Here is a 17,126-nt window from a genome sequence, read left to right as displayed (position 1 = left end):
TGTAGCTTGCTCTGCATGTGTTCAAGTGCTTCAATGCCCCAAATGGGGAAAGTATGTGCTATATAAATGCTATAACGTATATATATATATATATATTCACTGAAAAAACCATAGGTTTCACACATGTTATAGTTAGCGGAAATTTTACTGATAAAAAACCAATGAAATTGCCCCGTTATAGTTAGTGCTGGCAACTATAACTCACGCGACCGCAATCCTCTGCTGATGCTAATACTGTATTTAGACACTTATTTGCCCATGTCTTCTTCCATACATTTTTAGCTATACATATATTACAAATATTTTTTTTTATAAAGACACATATGTCATCAGCAGAAGATTGCGGTCGCGTGAGTTATAGTTGCCAGCACTAACTATAACGGGGCAATTTCATTGGTTTTTTATCAGTAAAATTTCCGCTAACTATAACATGTGTGAAACCTATGTTTTTTTCAGTGAATTTGCAAGGTTTTTTAAATGCTAATTCCTAACTATAACGTGTGTGAAACCTATGGTTTTTTCAGTGAATTTGTACGGTTTTTTAAATGCTAAGTTACTTTACGCCATTCGAGGCGTGCGCGCCCACTTAACGCAGTGCGTTCTGTGCACGGTTTTTATCAACTTTAATAAGCCCTGTACATTTGGTGGCCTTCGGCCACCAAAAGCACAGGGGGTGGGGTCAATGTGGATAGTGTTTTTTTTATTTCGATTTTATAATTTCATGTTGCCAAAATATAGTTTTTTTACTGTTGTAATAAGGCCTGTACATTTGGTGGCCTACGGCCACCAAAAGCACAGGGGGTGGGGTAAGTGTGGATAGTGTTTTTTTTATTTCTATTTTTTACCGTACGCTTACGGTAAGCGTACGGTAAGCGTACTCGGCGAAATTGCCGAAAAAAAAAATAAAACCGTTTTTGCTCTTGGGGGATGTTTGGGGACTCCCTCAACAGGACTATGTGGGAGGGAGTTGTCAAAACAGCCCCGTAACATGTTTTTGGGCATCATGTTTGATAAATAACACTCAGTGCGAGAGACAAAATGGCGGACGCCGCTTCCTGGTTTCGGCCGATTCGAATGTTTACTAAGATCTAAGAGCCAATCAGAATCGCGCTCGCGCACGCCACCGTACGCGTACGGTAAGCGTACCGTAAGCGGGCTCAGATATATATATTGATTTAAAGGCTATTTTCTCAGAATCTACTGAACAGATTTACACCAAACCTACAAAAGGCACTTCCTTGACATAGGGACTACCTCTCTGCCAAATGTCTAGTAATTCTGTTCAGCCGTTCGGGCTGTAGCCCTGTCTAAAGGTCCTATGGAAAAATGCATGGGAAAAACGCGTTTTGGGACCCCCCTTTTATCTCAGCCCCCGCTTGACGAATCCCCCCGAGACTTTCAGGGTAGGAGCGGAGCGTAGCGCCCCAACTATTTTGAGAAATTCGCGAGGATTCATCGACCGGCGCCAAAGTTATTCAAAATAGAATGTTGCGGATTTCCTATGGAAAAGGGGTCCTAACTATAACTACCTACTGGCGACCGCCAGTAGGTAATATATATATATATATATTATCTACTGGCAGACGCCAGTAGATAGTTATAGTTACAACCTAGTTTCCATAGGAAATCTCAAAATTCTATTTTGAATAACTTTGGCGCCGGTTGACGAATCCTCGCGAAATTTTCAAAACTAATGGGGCGCTCCGCTCAGCTCCTACCCTGAAAGTCTCGGGGTGATTTGTCAAGCGGGGGCCGAGAAAAAGGGGGGGTCCCAAAACGCGTTTTCCCCATGCATTTTTCCATAGGACCTTTAGTCGCAGCTACAGCCCGAACGGCTGAACAGAATTACGTGAAATTTGGCAGAGAGGTAGCCATAAGGTCAAGGAAGTGCCTTTTGCAGGTCTGGTGTAAATCTGTTCAGTATTTCCTGAGAAAATAGCATTTAAAAGCATATCAATAACTATACGCGCACACCGTGCGCGCACTGTGCGCGCACCCTGCCGTGCGCAATTCCGATTGGTTGTTAGATGTCGGTAAACATTCGAATCGGTCGAAACCAGGAAGTGTCGGCCGCCATTTTGTCCCTCGCAGTCTGAGGGGGTGAAAAAAAAAAAGGTGGAGAACGTGAAAAGGGGGCAGAGTGGACAGTTCCTGACTCCCTAGCCTTGGTCAGGGGGTCACAGAAGGACCCCTAAGGGAGAAAAAAAAAAAATTAATTTTTTTAAATCGCGAGGTGCGCGCACCGCGCGCGCACGGCACGCACTGCGAACCGTGGGTGCTCGGTGCGCGAAGCGCACCGAGAGCCCATAGCGGGCACACGGTGCGCGATGCGCACGGTGCACGCACCTCGCGATTTAAAAAAAAAATAATAATTTCACGGTGCGCATACGGTGAAAAACCTGAAAAAAAAAAATGTTCATAAATACATAACTTAGCATTTAAAAAAACTTACAAATTCACTGAAAAAACCATAGGTTTCACACACGTTATAGTTACGAATTAGCATTTAAAAAACCGAGTGCCCATAGCGCGCGCACGGTGCGCGATGCGCATCGTGCGCGCACCTCGTGCGCAATGCGCATCGTGCGCGCACCTCGTGATTTTTAAAAACCAAAAAAAAAGTTCACGGTGCGCGCACGGTGAAAAACCTGAAAAAAAAAAAAAAATGTATAAATACATAACTTAGCATTTAAAAAACCGTGCAAATTCACTTAAAAAACCATAGGTTTCACACATGTTATAGTTAGCTGGACATTTCACTCGTAAAAAACCAATGAAATTCCCCCGTTATATAGTTAGTGCAGGCAACTATAACTCACGCGACCGCAATCCTCTGCTGATGACGTCAGATATTACATCACTGATGACATATGTGTCTTTATGAAAAATAAATATTTGTAATATATGTATAGCTAAAGATTAATGGAAGAAGACATGGGTAAATAAGTGTCTAAATACAGTGATGTAATATCTGACGTCATCAGCAGAGGATTGCGGTCGCGTGAGTTATAGTTGCCTGCACTAACTATAACGGGGGAATTTCATTGGTTTTTTACGAGTGAAATGTCCAGCTAACTATAACATGTGTGAAACCTATGGTTTTTTAAGTGAATATATATATATACACACACACACATTTTTTTGCTGATCGAACGGCAGCAAAGATATAAACAAATCAAAAAATGCTTTTTCTATGGAAACATGGTCCTAACCATAACTACCTACAGGCGAATGCCAATAGGTAATATGTATCCTGTTCGGACCTCCTGCGCAGCCTCTGGCCGAGGGGGCGGGGCGCATGCTTTGGGTCAGCCTGCCCTGGTTCCACCACTGCCTCCTGGGGTCACCAGGCACCTCGAACTTACCTGTCTGCCCCTGGGTCGGATTTGGAGCCCTTTCTCCTCGTGTCTGGTATCCCACAGGCCTCAAAGAAAAGGTAGCCCGCAGACTGCAGCGGGGATCTGAGCCAGACACCGGTGTCTGTCTGCACAGGGCAGGCGGGCCGACGGGAATCCTCCGGGCCGCGCCTGGCAGTGAGGGAGACCACGTGCCTTCACTGAACTCTGAATGATTAAACCTTCAACAAACAGAGGCCTGGAGCAGCCCAGGTAGGAGGGCTGGAAGGGAACATAATCCCATTTCTGAGCAGAGTTCCAATCTACACCCCCACGCACAGACTGACAAAGGGCTTACCTTACCACGGCTGAAGTATTCCGCAACCGTCCAAAGGGTGAAGATAAGGTCTCTGATGCGAAAAGACAACATTTCCAGTAAAACCAGATTTCACAAGAGGCAATGTAAGCCCCTCCACTGCATGCTTCCCGTATGATATTTACATTTGTGATTAAGAATTACCCTGTTTGCTCAGAGGAAACCGCAAGAAAATGAGATTTTGGGAGTCGCTCCTCAGGGGACGGTTAATTAAAAATACTGCGCTAATATATTCATGTTCACAAGAAAACCACAGAAGGGCGATGGGTCCCGAGCACGCAGCCTCTACTGAACCTTCATAAAACAATATTGTATTCTGTTGTTCATTCGTAATTCGTGAAGAAATGATAGGAACCGAGATTCTTAGTGCAGCAGCAATAAAACCAACATGATTAACATAGGTGCCTACATGACATAGGCTGCGCAGTTATTAAACGTGAAATCCAGAGCATTTCAAATTCAAATGTAATGAGGTAAACAACCAATGTAGGATATGCAGAATAGATCTGGAGGTTTAAATAAGGGGTTATTCATCCCATGGGCTTTGAACAGGGCCACTGGAATTATGTGACAGGAAATGGCTAAATTATGTGTCAGGGCTGAGTAAATTATGCGTCAAGAAAAGGCAAATTATGCGGCATGATGCAGCACATTTTGTGACAGTATTGCTTCGCCATTTCATAATTTTTTAATATCTCTGTTTATTAGTACAGTGAAGCATGATGGTCGTTACACGCAGGAAATCGTTACTTGTTACAGTGTTACATAGTCAGGATCGCATACAGATGTCACAACTTTCAACATTATATAGTACAAGATGTGCACATTACATATCAAATTAAGGCGTTAATGGTTCGTCAAGGGGTGGGATCTGGGGAGGCTCACACGGATCATTTCATAATTTTTAAACTTGGTAAACTTTGTGGGCTTTGGTTGCATCTCGTTAGTACCAGTTGAACATTCAAATATAGCAGAAAGTTGACCAGTACCTCTTTGTAAAGGGCCTTCCACTGCGTGGCAACATGTGCTTTCGCATTTTTAGTAACTTTTGAACTGTGTGAGCTAGAAACACATTTTTTGTTAAAATCTGTAGATTATGCAGCAGATGATGGATTATGTGGCAAATAATTGAGGCAAATGTATAACTATGCGAAAAGCGCCGAGGTCACACAAACGCATAATTCCACTGGCCTTGGTTCTGAAGAAGGAGCAGCTGAGGTCATCAGGTTACACAGGTTTGCCTCTTCAGAGGAGTGGTTCTAATCCCACTTAATGCTAGTAGAGGTATTATCACGTTTTATGACTGGAGAGATTGTTCCAGAGTATTGCTCTTGGCACTTTAATGATCAGCCACCAAATCTGGCCAAGTGCCACTCTGGGATGAACACAGACAGGTTGTTTGAGACTGAAGATTCTGGCAGGCGATCTGAGTTTTACAAACCGGTAACTTCTTTCGGTAGAACCCTACAGACAAGGGCGTTTCTTAGATTTCTGGAAGTTGATGGAGCTAGTTACTATAAACACACAAAGGACGTTGTCATGACAAGGAAACATAATAAAATATGGGGTTTTCACTTCTAAGTCACTCAAGGGTAGAAAGTTGGACCGTAACTATAATACTAGTAAAAATATTATCCTCATTATAGCACAAACAACTGTAGTGAATTTTACTGCTCAAACAAGTGTCAATGTTAACGTTTTTGTTTTAACAGACAATGAAATGATATAAAGCAGGGTCTAAGCCACATGAGGGTGAGACCTGTAACCCACACAACTTTCCATGATCCGAGAGCTCAATACACACAGATAAAGGAACATACACACTGCAAAGGGCAGTGGGTAGGGATTAGGAATTTCATAGACTTGGTCGGCAGGCGCTCATCGGTCAGAGGCAGCGAAAGAAAAGAACCGGATGGAATGGTGAAAAAGTGTCCGAGAGTCAAAACTTATGGAACGCAGTGAAAGTGGTAAAACTCACCAAATCACTAATTATCACGTGTTTTAAGTTTTGCCTTTGATCACAGATTAATCCCACCTGGAGTATAATTTTGCATTGGCTCCAACAGAAAGCCCACACTACTTGCTTTACATTCTTCTTTCCCGACAGAGTGCAAGCATTTCGCCGTTTGTTTCAGGACAAGGATGGCCCAATCTTTCTGCCTAAAAATGTCCACTTGGGCAGTGAGATCTCCTAAAGCAGCATGCAACACAAGATTGTAATTTACACACAAAGGTAAATGACTAGTATTTTCTCACAAATTTATCTTCCCAAATACAGAATGTGAAAATGTACTGTAGGAGCATCATTGACTGGACTCCGGTGTAAAGGAAATTTGCTTGACAAAAGTACAGTATCGGCAGCAGCCGTGGGGTGACCTCTCGGGGTGACCTCTCTGGATGACCTTTGCATAGGTAAAGAACAGGACAAGGCAGCAACAAGAGTACAAGAAGTAGAATGCAGAGGAAGAGTGTTAGACCTGTCAGCCCTTTGGGTGGTCCCTCCTCATCATTATTTATTTTGTCCCACTTTTGCCTCAAACCCTGTTAGTATTTTTCCTTTTTGGGAACCACCAGACTTTTTCGTATTGATGCAGATTCAGGGAGCCATTTTACCTACCCCTGGAACTTCTGTCTGAGGGCCTGGAGCACAAAATGGTGGCCACCTGTGACATCATCAGAACCCACTGGAACCTACTAGCACCTTCCAGAACATTCCAGAACCCTGTGACAGTTGGAGGCGGTTTGGAATGTTGAGAAGCTAAAGCCAGAGTTGACAGTTGGAGCTGGCAGTTGGCACCTGACTGGTGAAGAGAGAGCAGCAGAAACCTGAAGGAGGAAGGAGTGAGGCAGCAGGGGTGGAAACTTGTGCCTGGAGTGGGGTCCATAAACCCACCCTTGATACTAGTCCCTACTGACTGAGCCCAGCCTGGAGCCCTGTGTGGGACAAAGCAAGAAAAACCATCTTAAGGACCTGGAAAGCAGGAACAGGCCTGAGAAGTAAAGAAAAGCAAGAATCTGACCTGTTTATTGGTTTCCCTGGAGTCCGACGTCGAGAAGCCTGAGACCTGGAGCCCGAGGTGGAGAAGCGGCGCTGACTGGAAAGCAGACGTCGTACCCGGAGCCGCCAGAGGTCGAGAGTGGGCGCTGACGGAGGTCGTGGAGAGTACCAGAGGTCGAGGAGGAAGTCACCCGAGGTCGAGTGAGCGGCGTCGACGGGGGAGTGAAGTCCGCCCTCCGGAGTCGCCGGAGACCGAGGTGAAGCGTGCCGGAGGTCGGGAGTGGAGATCGCACTCCAGAGTCGCCGGAACCTGAAGAGAATCGTGCCGGAGGTCGGGAGTGGAGGTCGCACTCCAGAGTCGCCGGAACCTGAAGAGAATCGTGCCGGAGGTCGGGAGTGGAGGTCGCACTCCGGAGCCGGCGGAAGTCGACATCAAGCCAAGACAGCCCGACGTCATCGAATCGGAGGTCGACATCGAGCCGAGGCCGCCGACATCGAACCGGAGCTGCCCGAAGTCGACATCGAGCCAAGACAGCCCGACGTCATCGAATCGGAGGTCGACATCGAGCCGAGGCCGCCGACATCGAACCGGAACCGCCTACTGGCGTCGTCAAGAACTGACATTGTGCCGAGGCCGCCGACATCGAACCGGAACCGCCTCCCGGCGTCGACACGACTCCAGCGGCGTCGGAGCTTCATAAAAAGGGCAGTAAGTGGAATAGAGGGCGCCTAAGGCCCTGTGGAGCCCTAAGAGACCATCCTAAGGGATAAAGAGGTGTTCGAACCAGCCTGGAAGTGCCAGGGGTGGACTGAGACTGATACAGTGACCTGTGTGAGGGGTGGTGTAGTGTGGGAGAGCCAGATTCCTAGATTACCCTTGATCTACCTCAGTTTTAGCCTCAGCCTTACCCAAGCTAGGTGAGACACCCACAGGCCATCCACCTAACCACAAGCTGTGACTGGGCCAAATCAGCCCATAGTATTTTAAATGTGATCTGATTTTACAAATGTCATGGTTGGCTGATATTATTTATTGAGGGTACTGTATCTATTGTATTTATCTAAGTTATTCCTGTAATGTATTTATTGTCCTGAGCTAACTTATTTCTGTACAGTATTTATTCCCTCATAGTATTTATTTGACCTGATCCTATTTATTGCACCTGTAAAGTGTTACTATTTATTTGACCTGCACTTTTTAAGGAGAAGCCTTGTATTCTGTGATTGTATTATTATTTATTCAATCAGCAACTAAGAGAAAAGAAGATAAACACAGAGATATTTTCATAATTTTTAAGGTGTAGTGTCGTTTTTGGAACGGATGCACGCATGGTTATTGTATGGGTATTGCGTATGCTTAACACGGTGCCTGACCCCTGACCACTCGAGCCAAGCTACCACTGTGTATGTCTGGAGAGACCCTGTTACCACCACCCTTTCCGGTGTGGGAGTGGGGTTTTTCCAACATAATTGGTGTTCAGCGGCGGGATTGAGCTGTGCCTACGCATACTCGACAATAACTGTGGGTAGTCCATAGGCCTACACCTGGAGTTTTCTCAAAGCGGCCTTCCTAATTGTGAGTTTTTGTTTTTTCCAAATTTACTCTGGTGATGGGAGGAGGTATTATTAAAGGTACCCCCCTGCATAGCTTCTGTAAAAACCTGTCTTCTGACCTGAGTGGGCAAAATGGAGTTTATGCTAGAAGAACTGGAAACCTATACTGTGGCCCAACTCAGGGAGTTTTGCCAGCGGGAGGGGGTGTATTGTCCCCCAGGAGCAAAGAAGGGTGCACTCCAAACCAGCTTAAGGGCTTGGGGGGAGGCACGACGAGAAAGCAAGGCTGAGGAGGAAGACAGGGATGGAGAGCCTGACAGCGAGGGGGCTGGGATGTACCAACCTGAGGTGGGGAACCTAGTAGCGGGGCCCAGAACCATTTCCAGGAAGGGCAGCAGTGCCTCTAGCGGTGGCTTGTCTGAAGTGGAGTTAACAGACCGGAGGGAGAAAAGACCGCTCACATGGGACTTAGCAAGGCTGGAGAAAGAGAAGGAGGAACAGAGGATGGCTCATGAGCTAAGGCTGAAAGAGATAGATCTTCAGATCCTAAGAGTCGGGGCACACACTGTTCCTAATGGTGGCAGCAAAGACCAAGAAAGAGAGTTCACTAGGGAACCCAAACCCTACCTGCCAAAGGACATAGTAGCTAGCTATGGAGTGGGCGACGATATTGCCAAGTGGCTAGCGGCCTATGAGGTCTCGTTAAGGGCCCATGGGGTTCCAGAGAAGTACTGGGGAGGGGGATTGTACAGGTACATGCCTCCAGCTGGTAGGGATGCTTTATTGGCCTTAGAGGAGGATGAGCAGACCCACTACCCCACCATGAAACTGGCGCTCATAAGAAAGTTTGGACTAACACCCGAAAAGTACAGACAGAAGTTCCGGGGTAGTCACAAACTGGGCACACAGAATTGGGTGGACTTCCTGGACTATGCAAAGAAGGCATTAGAGGGTTGGATTCAGGGCAGTGAAGTGAGGAACTACGAGGGGTTGTTTGATTTAGTACTGAAGGAACACCTGCTCGAAAAATGTTTCCCTGAACTGCGTCAACACCTGGTGGATAGCAAGCTGACCAATCCCCGGAAGCTTGCTGAGGAGGCGGACATTTGGGCTAGTACCCGGGTGTCCACAAGGGGGACTGGAGGGGATACTCAAAAGGCCGGACAGGGCGCCCCCCAGAAGAAAGAGGGAGGGGAAAAGAAAAAGGAGTTCTCCAAAGGCCCCCAAAATAATTTCCAAGGTAAGGGAACAGGATTCACCCCTAGGGCTAACCCACCCAGAAACCCTAATCCTGGCCAGAGTCAGCAGCCAAGGGTTGTCCATTGCTACGAGTGCGGTGGCGTTGGACACTATAAGGGAGATGCGAAGTGCCCAAAACGACCACCCCCTCCCATTGGAGGAAAGACCCCCGGTGTAGCTAGTGCAGTGCTCGGGGAGGAGATGCCCTTAATTAAGGGAAGGGAGTGGGCGGGTGTCACTTTAGTGTCCCTGGGAGAACGGGAGATGGTTCCTAAGATCTAGGTGCCCGCAAATACCGTAAAGTATGGGCAGTGGGTCACCATCAACGGCCAAAGAGGGGAGGCTCTGAGAGACACAGGAGCCAGTATGACTATGGTACGTAGCCAACTGGTGTCTCCAGAGCAGGTAATTCCCGATGTACTCCACCCAGCCGCGATGGCTGACGGAAAAACAGGCCACTATCCGGTGGCCGAGGTTCCCTTTGAATGGGAGGGGGTTGCAGGTTCACTTCGAGTTGCCGTAAGCCCTGCCGTGCCGGTTGATTGTCTGCTGGGGAATGACATGGAGCACAATGCTTGGAAGGAGGTGGAATACCAGACTCATACTGAGATGCTGGGTACACCTGACTGGGCCTGTGTGAGCACAAGGTCCGCGACTACCCGGAGAGGGAGTTCGTTTCGGCTGGAGCCTGGAACAAAGGCCCAGCCAGCTGCCAGTCAAGGGAAGAACCGAGGACAGGAGGAGCCTGCCTCGGCGTCCGCACCCCGTAGGACGGATAGGCCACCGGAGGTGGTGGACCAGGAGTCTGCGGTGGGGGATGTTACCAAACTGGAGGACCTACCCATCCCGGCCGAGTGGCACGTGGAGGGAGGCCCGTCCAGGGAGGAATTCTGCCAGGGCCAGAGGGAGTGCCCTACCCTTGAGGGACTGAGGCGACAGGCCGAAGCCCAGGCAGCAGGGAACGTTGAAGGGAACTACAGTGTTTACTGGGAGGAAGGCCTCCTCTACAGTGAACCCAAGGCACCCCTACATGGATCGTCACGAGCCTTGGTAGTCCCTCAACGTTATCGAGCCTTCCTTCTGGAGTTGGCTCACGAGATCCCCTTGGCAGGACACCTGGGGCAAGACCAGACCTTCGCCCGTCTTGTCCCACACTTTTATTGGCCTCAGATGAAAGTGTCGTCCGACACCTACTGCCGGACATGTGTGTCTTGCCAAGCCAGTGGGAAAACAGGGGTGAAGCTGAAAGCTCCCCTGGAAACACTTCCTATCGTTAGCACCCCCTTTGAAAGGGTGGGCATCGACATTGTGGGTCCGTTAGATCCACCTACTACAGCTGGTCACAGGTTTATCCTGGTTCTGGTGGATCATGCCACACGGTACCCAGAGGCAATACCTCTGAGGACCATAACAGCACCTGTTGTGTCGAGGGCCCTGATGGGAATCTTTACCCGAGTGGGTTTTCCCAAGGAAGTTGTGTCCGACAGGGGGACCAACTTCATGTCAGCGTACATGCTGGCCATGTGGAAGGAGTGTGGAGTGACCTACCGGTTCACAACTCCTTACCACCCCCAGACCAATGGTCTGATGGAGAGGTTTAACAAAACCTTGAAGGGCATGATCAGAAGTCTGCCTGAAAGCCTGCGGAGGAAATGGGACGTCCTCCTACCCTGTTTACTCTTTTCCTACAGGGAAGTGCCACAGAAGGGAGTGGGCTTCAGCCCCTTCGAGCTTCTGTATGGGCACCCTGTACGTGGACCTCTCAACCTGGTGAGAGACGGATGGGAAAGAACTCCCAGAAAGCTTCCCCAGGACGTGGTGAGCTACATGCTGGCCTTCCGGAGCCAAATGGCTAAGTTGTGGAAGCAAGCTTCTGACAACTTGGAAGCCAGCCAAGCAGTAATGAAGGCGTGGTATGACCACAACGCTCACCCGGTGGAGTTGGAGCCTCGCCAGAAGGTGTGGGTGATCGAACCAGGAGAGCTTAGCGCCCTCCAGGATCGCTGGTCAGGACCCTTTGAGGTGTTGGAGAAGAAGGGTAAGGCTACCTACTTGGTGGATCTTAAGACCCCTCGTCAGCCCCTACGGGTGCTGCACGCCAACCGCCTCAAACCCCACCACGAGAGGCCCGAAGTCATCTTGATGATGGTGACTGACGGAGCAGAGGGCGTGGAAAGCGAGCCTCTCCCCGATTTGTTTGCGTCTCAAGAAAAGGATGGGTCGGTGGAGGGAGTGATTCTCTCCCCATCTCTAACTCCTGAACAGCAGGAGGACTGCCACCAGGTCCTGGGACAGTACTCTTCGTTGTTCTCCCTTGTCCCGGGTAGGACTCACCTGTGCGTCCATGACGTGGACACAGGAGACAGCCCACCTGTGAAGTCCAAGATCTACCGGATGTCAGACAAGGTGAAGGCCAGCATTAACAGTGATGTCACTAAGATGCTGGAGCTAGGAGTGATCGAACCTTCTAGCAGCCCCTGGTCCAGTCCGGTGGTGTTAGTACCAAAAGCTGCACCACCGGGTGCCCAACCGGAACTGAGGTTCTGTGTGGACTACCGGGGACTGAATTCAGTAACCAAAACTGATGCTCATCCGATCCCTAGGGCGGATGAATTGATTGACCGGCTGGGAGCTGCCCAATATCTAAGTACCTTTGACCTTACTTCTGGGTACTGGCAGATCTCTTTGACTGATGGAGCAAGGGAAAGGTCAGCCTTCTCCACGCCCAATGGCCACTACCAGTTCTGTGTGATGCCCTTTGGGCTCAAGAACGCACCTGCCACGTTTCAGCGCCTGGTAAACCAGATCCTCACCGGAATGGAGAGTTTCTCTGCTGCTTCAGTAACAGCTGGGAGGATCACTTGCGTCACCTGCAAGCTGTTCTCCAGGCCCTGAGACAAGCTGGATTGACGATCAAGGCCAGCAAGTGCCAGATCGGGCAGGGGTCGGTAGTGTACCTTGGACACTTGGTGGGTAGGGGAGCGGTGCAACCCCTCCAGGCGAAGATCGAGGCCATCATGGCCTGGGAACCCCCCAAGACACAGACTGAGGTCCGAGCTTTTCTGGGCCTCACGGGATACTACCGCCGCTTCGTGAAGGGGTACGGTACCATCGTAGCCCCCCTCACGGAGCTCACGTCCAAGAAACAACCTCGACGGGTAGTCTGGACGGAGGCTTGTCAGCAGGCCTTCGTGAAGCTGAAGCAAGCCATGTGCGAGGCCCCGGTCTTAAGGGCCCCAGACTTTTCCAAGAAGTTCATTGTCCAGACGGATGCATCAGAACATGGCATTGGGGCAGTGTTATCGCAACTCAATGAAGAGGGTCTGGATCAACCCGTGGTCTTCCTATCCCGGAGACTACTTCCCAGGGAACAGAAGTGGAGTGCAATAGAGCGTGAAGCCTTTGCAGTGGTATGGGCTCTGAAGAAGTTGCGGCCATACCTGTTTGGCTCGCACTTCCTGGTTCAGACCGACCACAGACCCCTTCGTTGGCTGATGCAGATAAAGGGGGAGAATCCCAAGTTGTTGAGGTGGTCTATTTCCCTACAGGGAATGGACTTTCAGGTGGAACATCGGCCTGGAGTGGACCACGCCAATGCAGACGGTCTCTCAAGGTATTTCCGCCTTAGTGATGAGAACTCCCAAGGGGTTGGGTAGCTCTCCCCACTTTCAGCTGGGGGGGGACGCGTGTTAGACCTGTCAGCCCTTTGGGTGGTCCCTCCTCATCATTATTTATTTTGTCCCACTTTTGCCTCAAACCCTGTTAGTATTTTTCCTTTTTGGGAACCACCAGACTTTTTCGTATTGATGCAGATTCAGGGAGCCATTTTACCTACGCCTGGAACTTCTGTCTGAGGGCCTGGAGCACAAAATGGTGGCCATCTGTGACATCATCAGAACCCACTGGAACCTACTAGCACCTTCCAGAACATTCCAGAACCCTGTGACAGTTGGAGGCGGTTTGGAATGTTGAGAAGCTAAAGCCAGAGTTGACAGTTGGAGCTGGCAGTTGGCACCTGACTGGTGAAGAGAGAGCAGCAGAAACCTGAAGGAGGAAGGAGTGAGGCAGCAGGGGTGGAAACTTGTGCCTGGAGTGGGGTCCATAAACCCACCTTTGATACTAGTCCCTACTGACTGAGCCCAGCCTGGAGCCCTGTGTGGGACAAAGCAAGAAAAACCATCTTAAGGACCTGGACAGCAGGAACAGGCCTGAGGAGTAAAGAAAAGCAAGAATCTGACCTGTTTATTGGTTTCCCTGGAGTCCGACGTCGAGAAGCCTGAGACCTGGAGCCCGAGGTGGAGAAGCGGCGCTGACTGGAAAGCAGACGTCGTACCCGGAGCCGCCAGAAGTCGAGAGTGGGCGCCGACGGAGGTCGTGGAGAGTACCAGAGGTCGAGGAGGAAGTCACCCGAGGTCGAGTGAGCGGCGTCGACGGGGGAGTGAAGTCCGCCCTACGGAGTCGCCGGAGACCGAGGTGAAGCGTGCCGGAGGTCGGGAGTGGAGATCGCACTCCGGAGCCGGCGGAAGTCGACATCGAGCCAAGACAGCCCGACGTCATCGAATCGGAGGCCGACATCGAGCCGAGGCCGCCGACATCGAACCGGAGCTGCCCGAAGTCAACATCGAGCCAAGACAGCCCGACGTCATCGAATCGGAGGTCGACATCGAGCCGAGGCCGCCGACATCGAACCGGAACCGCCTACCGGCGTCGTCAAGAACTGACATTGTGCCGAGGCCGCCGACATCGAACCGGAACCGCCTCCCGGCGTCGACACGACTCCAGCGGCGTCGGAGCTTCATAAAAAGGGCAGTAAGTGGAATAGAGGGCGCCTAAGGCCCTGTGGAGCCCTAAGAGACCATCCTAAGGGATAAAGAGGTGTTAGAACCAGCCTGGAAGTGCCAGGGGTGGACTGAGACTGATACAGTGACCTGTGTGAGGGGTGGTGTAGTTTGGGAGAGCCAGATTCCTAGATTACCCTTGATCTACCTCAGTTTTAGCCTCAGCCTTACCCAAGCTAGGTGAGACACCCACAGGCCATCCACCTAACCACAAGCTGTGACTGGGCCAAATCAGCCCATAGTATTTTAAATGTGATCTGATTTTACAAATGTCATGGTTGGCTGATATTATTTATTGAGGGTACTGTATCTATTGTATTTATCTAAGTTATTCCTGTAATGTATTTATTGTCCTGAGTGTTCTGCTTGGGTTTTCGTATCAGATAGAACCCGCTCATCAGAGCCTCACTAACCCAGCCAGAACGTTACCCCCTCCCTAGGGCCTATTTACAATAGTGCAACCACATATATCTACCACCTAAGGACAGGGAATTCCTACTATACATACCAAGACCTCTTATAATCGGCGGCCTCGCGATCCCATACGGATCCAGACCTCTCTGCCCATACGACAGTATCACAAGTGGCGGCCTCGCGATCCCATACGAATCCAGACCTCTCTGCCCATACGACAGTATCACAAGTGGCGGCCTCGCGATCCCATACGAATCCAGACCTCTCTACCCAGACGGCAGTCTCAGCACAATCGGCGGCCTCGCGATCCCATACGAATCCAGACCTCTCTGCCCATACGACAGTATCACAAGTGCGGCCTCGCGATCCCATACGAATCCAGACCTCTCTGCCCATACGACAGTATCACAAGTGGCGGCCTCGCGATCCCATACGAATCCAGACCTCTCTACCCAGACGGCAGTCTCAGCACAATCGGCGGCCTCGCGATCCCATACGAATCCAGACCTCTCTGCCCATACGACAGTATCACAAGTGGCGGCCTCGCGATCCCATACGAATCCAGACCTCTCTACCCAGACGGCAGTCTCAGCACAATCGGCGGCCTCGCGATCCCATACGAATCCAGACCTCTCTGCCCATACGACAGTATCACAAGTGGCGGCCTCGCGATCCCATACGAATCCAGACCTCTCTGCCCATACGACAGTATCACAAGTGGCGGCCTCGCGATCCCATACGAATCCAGACCTCTCTACCCAGACGGCAGTCTCAGCACAATCGGCGGCCTCGCGATCCCATACGAATCCAGACCTCTCTGCCCATACGACAGTATCACAAGTGGCGGCCTCGCGATCCCATACGAATCCAGACCTCTCTACCCAGACGGCAGTCTCCGCACAATCGGCGGCCTCGCGATCCCATACGAATCCAGACCTCTCTGCCCATACGACAGTATCACAAGTGGCGGCCTCGCGATCCCATACGAATCCAGACCTCTCTACCCAGACGGCAGTCTCACAAGTGGCGGCCTCGCGATCCCATACGAATCCAGACCTCTCTACCCAGACGGCAGTCTCAGCACAATCGGCGGCCTCGCGATCCCATACGAATCCAGACCTCTCTGCCCATACGACAGTATCACAAGTGGCGGCCTCGCGATCCCATACGAATCCAGACCTTTCTACCCAGACGGCAGTCTCATACAACAGTTCATCCTATGATCACCATAACATACAAAAAGGGAATCAGTCTCACTATTCATCAGATCACACAAGGACTGCCAGTTCAAGCATAGCCTGTTCTCTGGTTCGAGGGGCTCCTCTTTCCCTTATTCAGTTACCACTTACCTGATCAGGGTTAACATCTGTTCATGTAGCCGCAGCTGACTAGAAGAATAGGCTACCCTCTCATACAAGAACACGCAGCACATGTTGGTTCACTACAAACTGGGTACTTTATTACTCATTACATACGCAATCACATAACATTACAATATAACACATAACCTGCAAAGAAAAGTGAAAGATTAAGTTGTACACTCTAATAAGAAAGGGTCGACATCACCTTAGTAGTGTGTAGCCTGCACTCAGTGGTCATCTAGGTTCCCTTCTCGTCTGTGCCTCGGCTCGCCTGGAAGTCACACCTCCGCAGTCACGGATACATGTCTGCACCACTATGCGCTGTTCTCTTCACCCTTCTCCGAGTCACTGGGACCTCTTCCTCATCGGCTACTCTCTCCTCTCTGGCTATTCTGCTAGGAGAGTATCTGTCTCTCGGTTCTTCTCCGCCTTCAAGATGGCGTCTGTCTTCCCTGGAATAAGTAGTAGCTTTACTGCTAACGGCTAGATGCCGCCTACGGACTGAACATGTAACTGCCTCAGACTTTCACTAATATAGAGGTGCGTTTCCTCATGGAAAATTCCGGCCCGTAACCTGCCGCCCACCAAATTCTTGTACCTCCCCGTACCAAGGACACGTTCCCAGCCGGCCGGCCTGATGTAGTGTCTTCGGCATGAAGAAAAATACAATCCTTCGATAAGGGCCGGCCTGAACCGGTTCTCTCCAAGCGAATAACACCTCATAACTAAAACATTACATTTGACCTAGAAGCATCCCAAGCTGCCGGAGCAGAAAGAAAGATGGAGTCTCTCCCGTTTGAGGCCTACCAGGCCTGAATTCAGCACGGCTCCATGAAATACCCTCACTACAGGACAGGTTATCCCTAATACTAACGAATCTATCCCCTAGGCTATGTGTGTAAGCCCTGATCTATGGGGAAGAGCACAGGATCATGTCGAAGTGCCTAGTAAATAGGCTCCATTCACTACTCTAACCCTTAGACTTGAATGATAAGAGACTGAAGTCACATT

At 50.0% G+C, this 17,126-nt stretch overlaps 1 protein-coding gene across 3 annotated transcripts in view; it reads right to left on the bottom strand.

Annotated features, from left to right (window-relative positions):
• The window catches only part of H6PD (hexose-6-phosphate dehydrogenase/glucose 1-dehydrogenase), a 115,366-nt gene that overhangs the window by 38,154 nt on the left and 60,086 nt on the right, over nt 1–17,126 (bottom strand). The window contains exon 1 of one of the 3 annotated variants that reach the window (XM_085609749.1): nt 3,366–3,645. The exons of the other annotated variants lie outside the window; for them this stretch is intronic. The gene's annotated coding sequence lies outside the window, so the exon portion shown is untranslated. Of the gene's footprint in view, nt 1–3,365; nt 3,646–17,126 lie in introns of those variants that run through there. 3 annotated transcript variants of the gene reach the window in all.

Source organism: Triturus cristatus, chromosome 1_2, assembly GCF_964204655.1.
Source record: "Triturus cristatus chromosome 1_2, aTriCri1.1, whole genome shotgun sequence".
Taxonomy (NCBI): domain Eukaryota; kingdom Metazoa; phylum Chordata; class Amphibia; order Caudata; family Salamandridae; genus Triturus; species Triturus cristatus.
The sequence above is the reverse complement of the archived record's forward strand: the minus strand, read 5'-3'. Positions and strand labels throughout refer to the sequence as shown.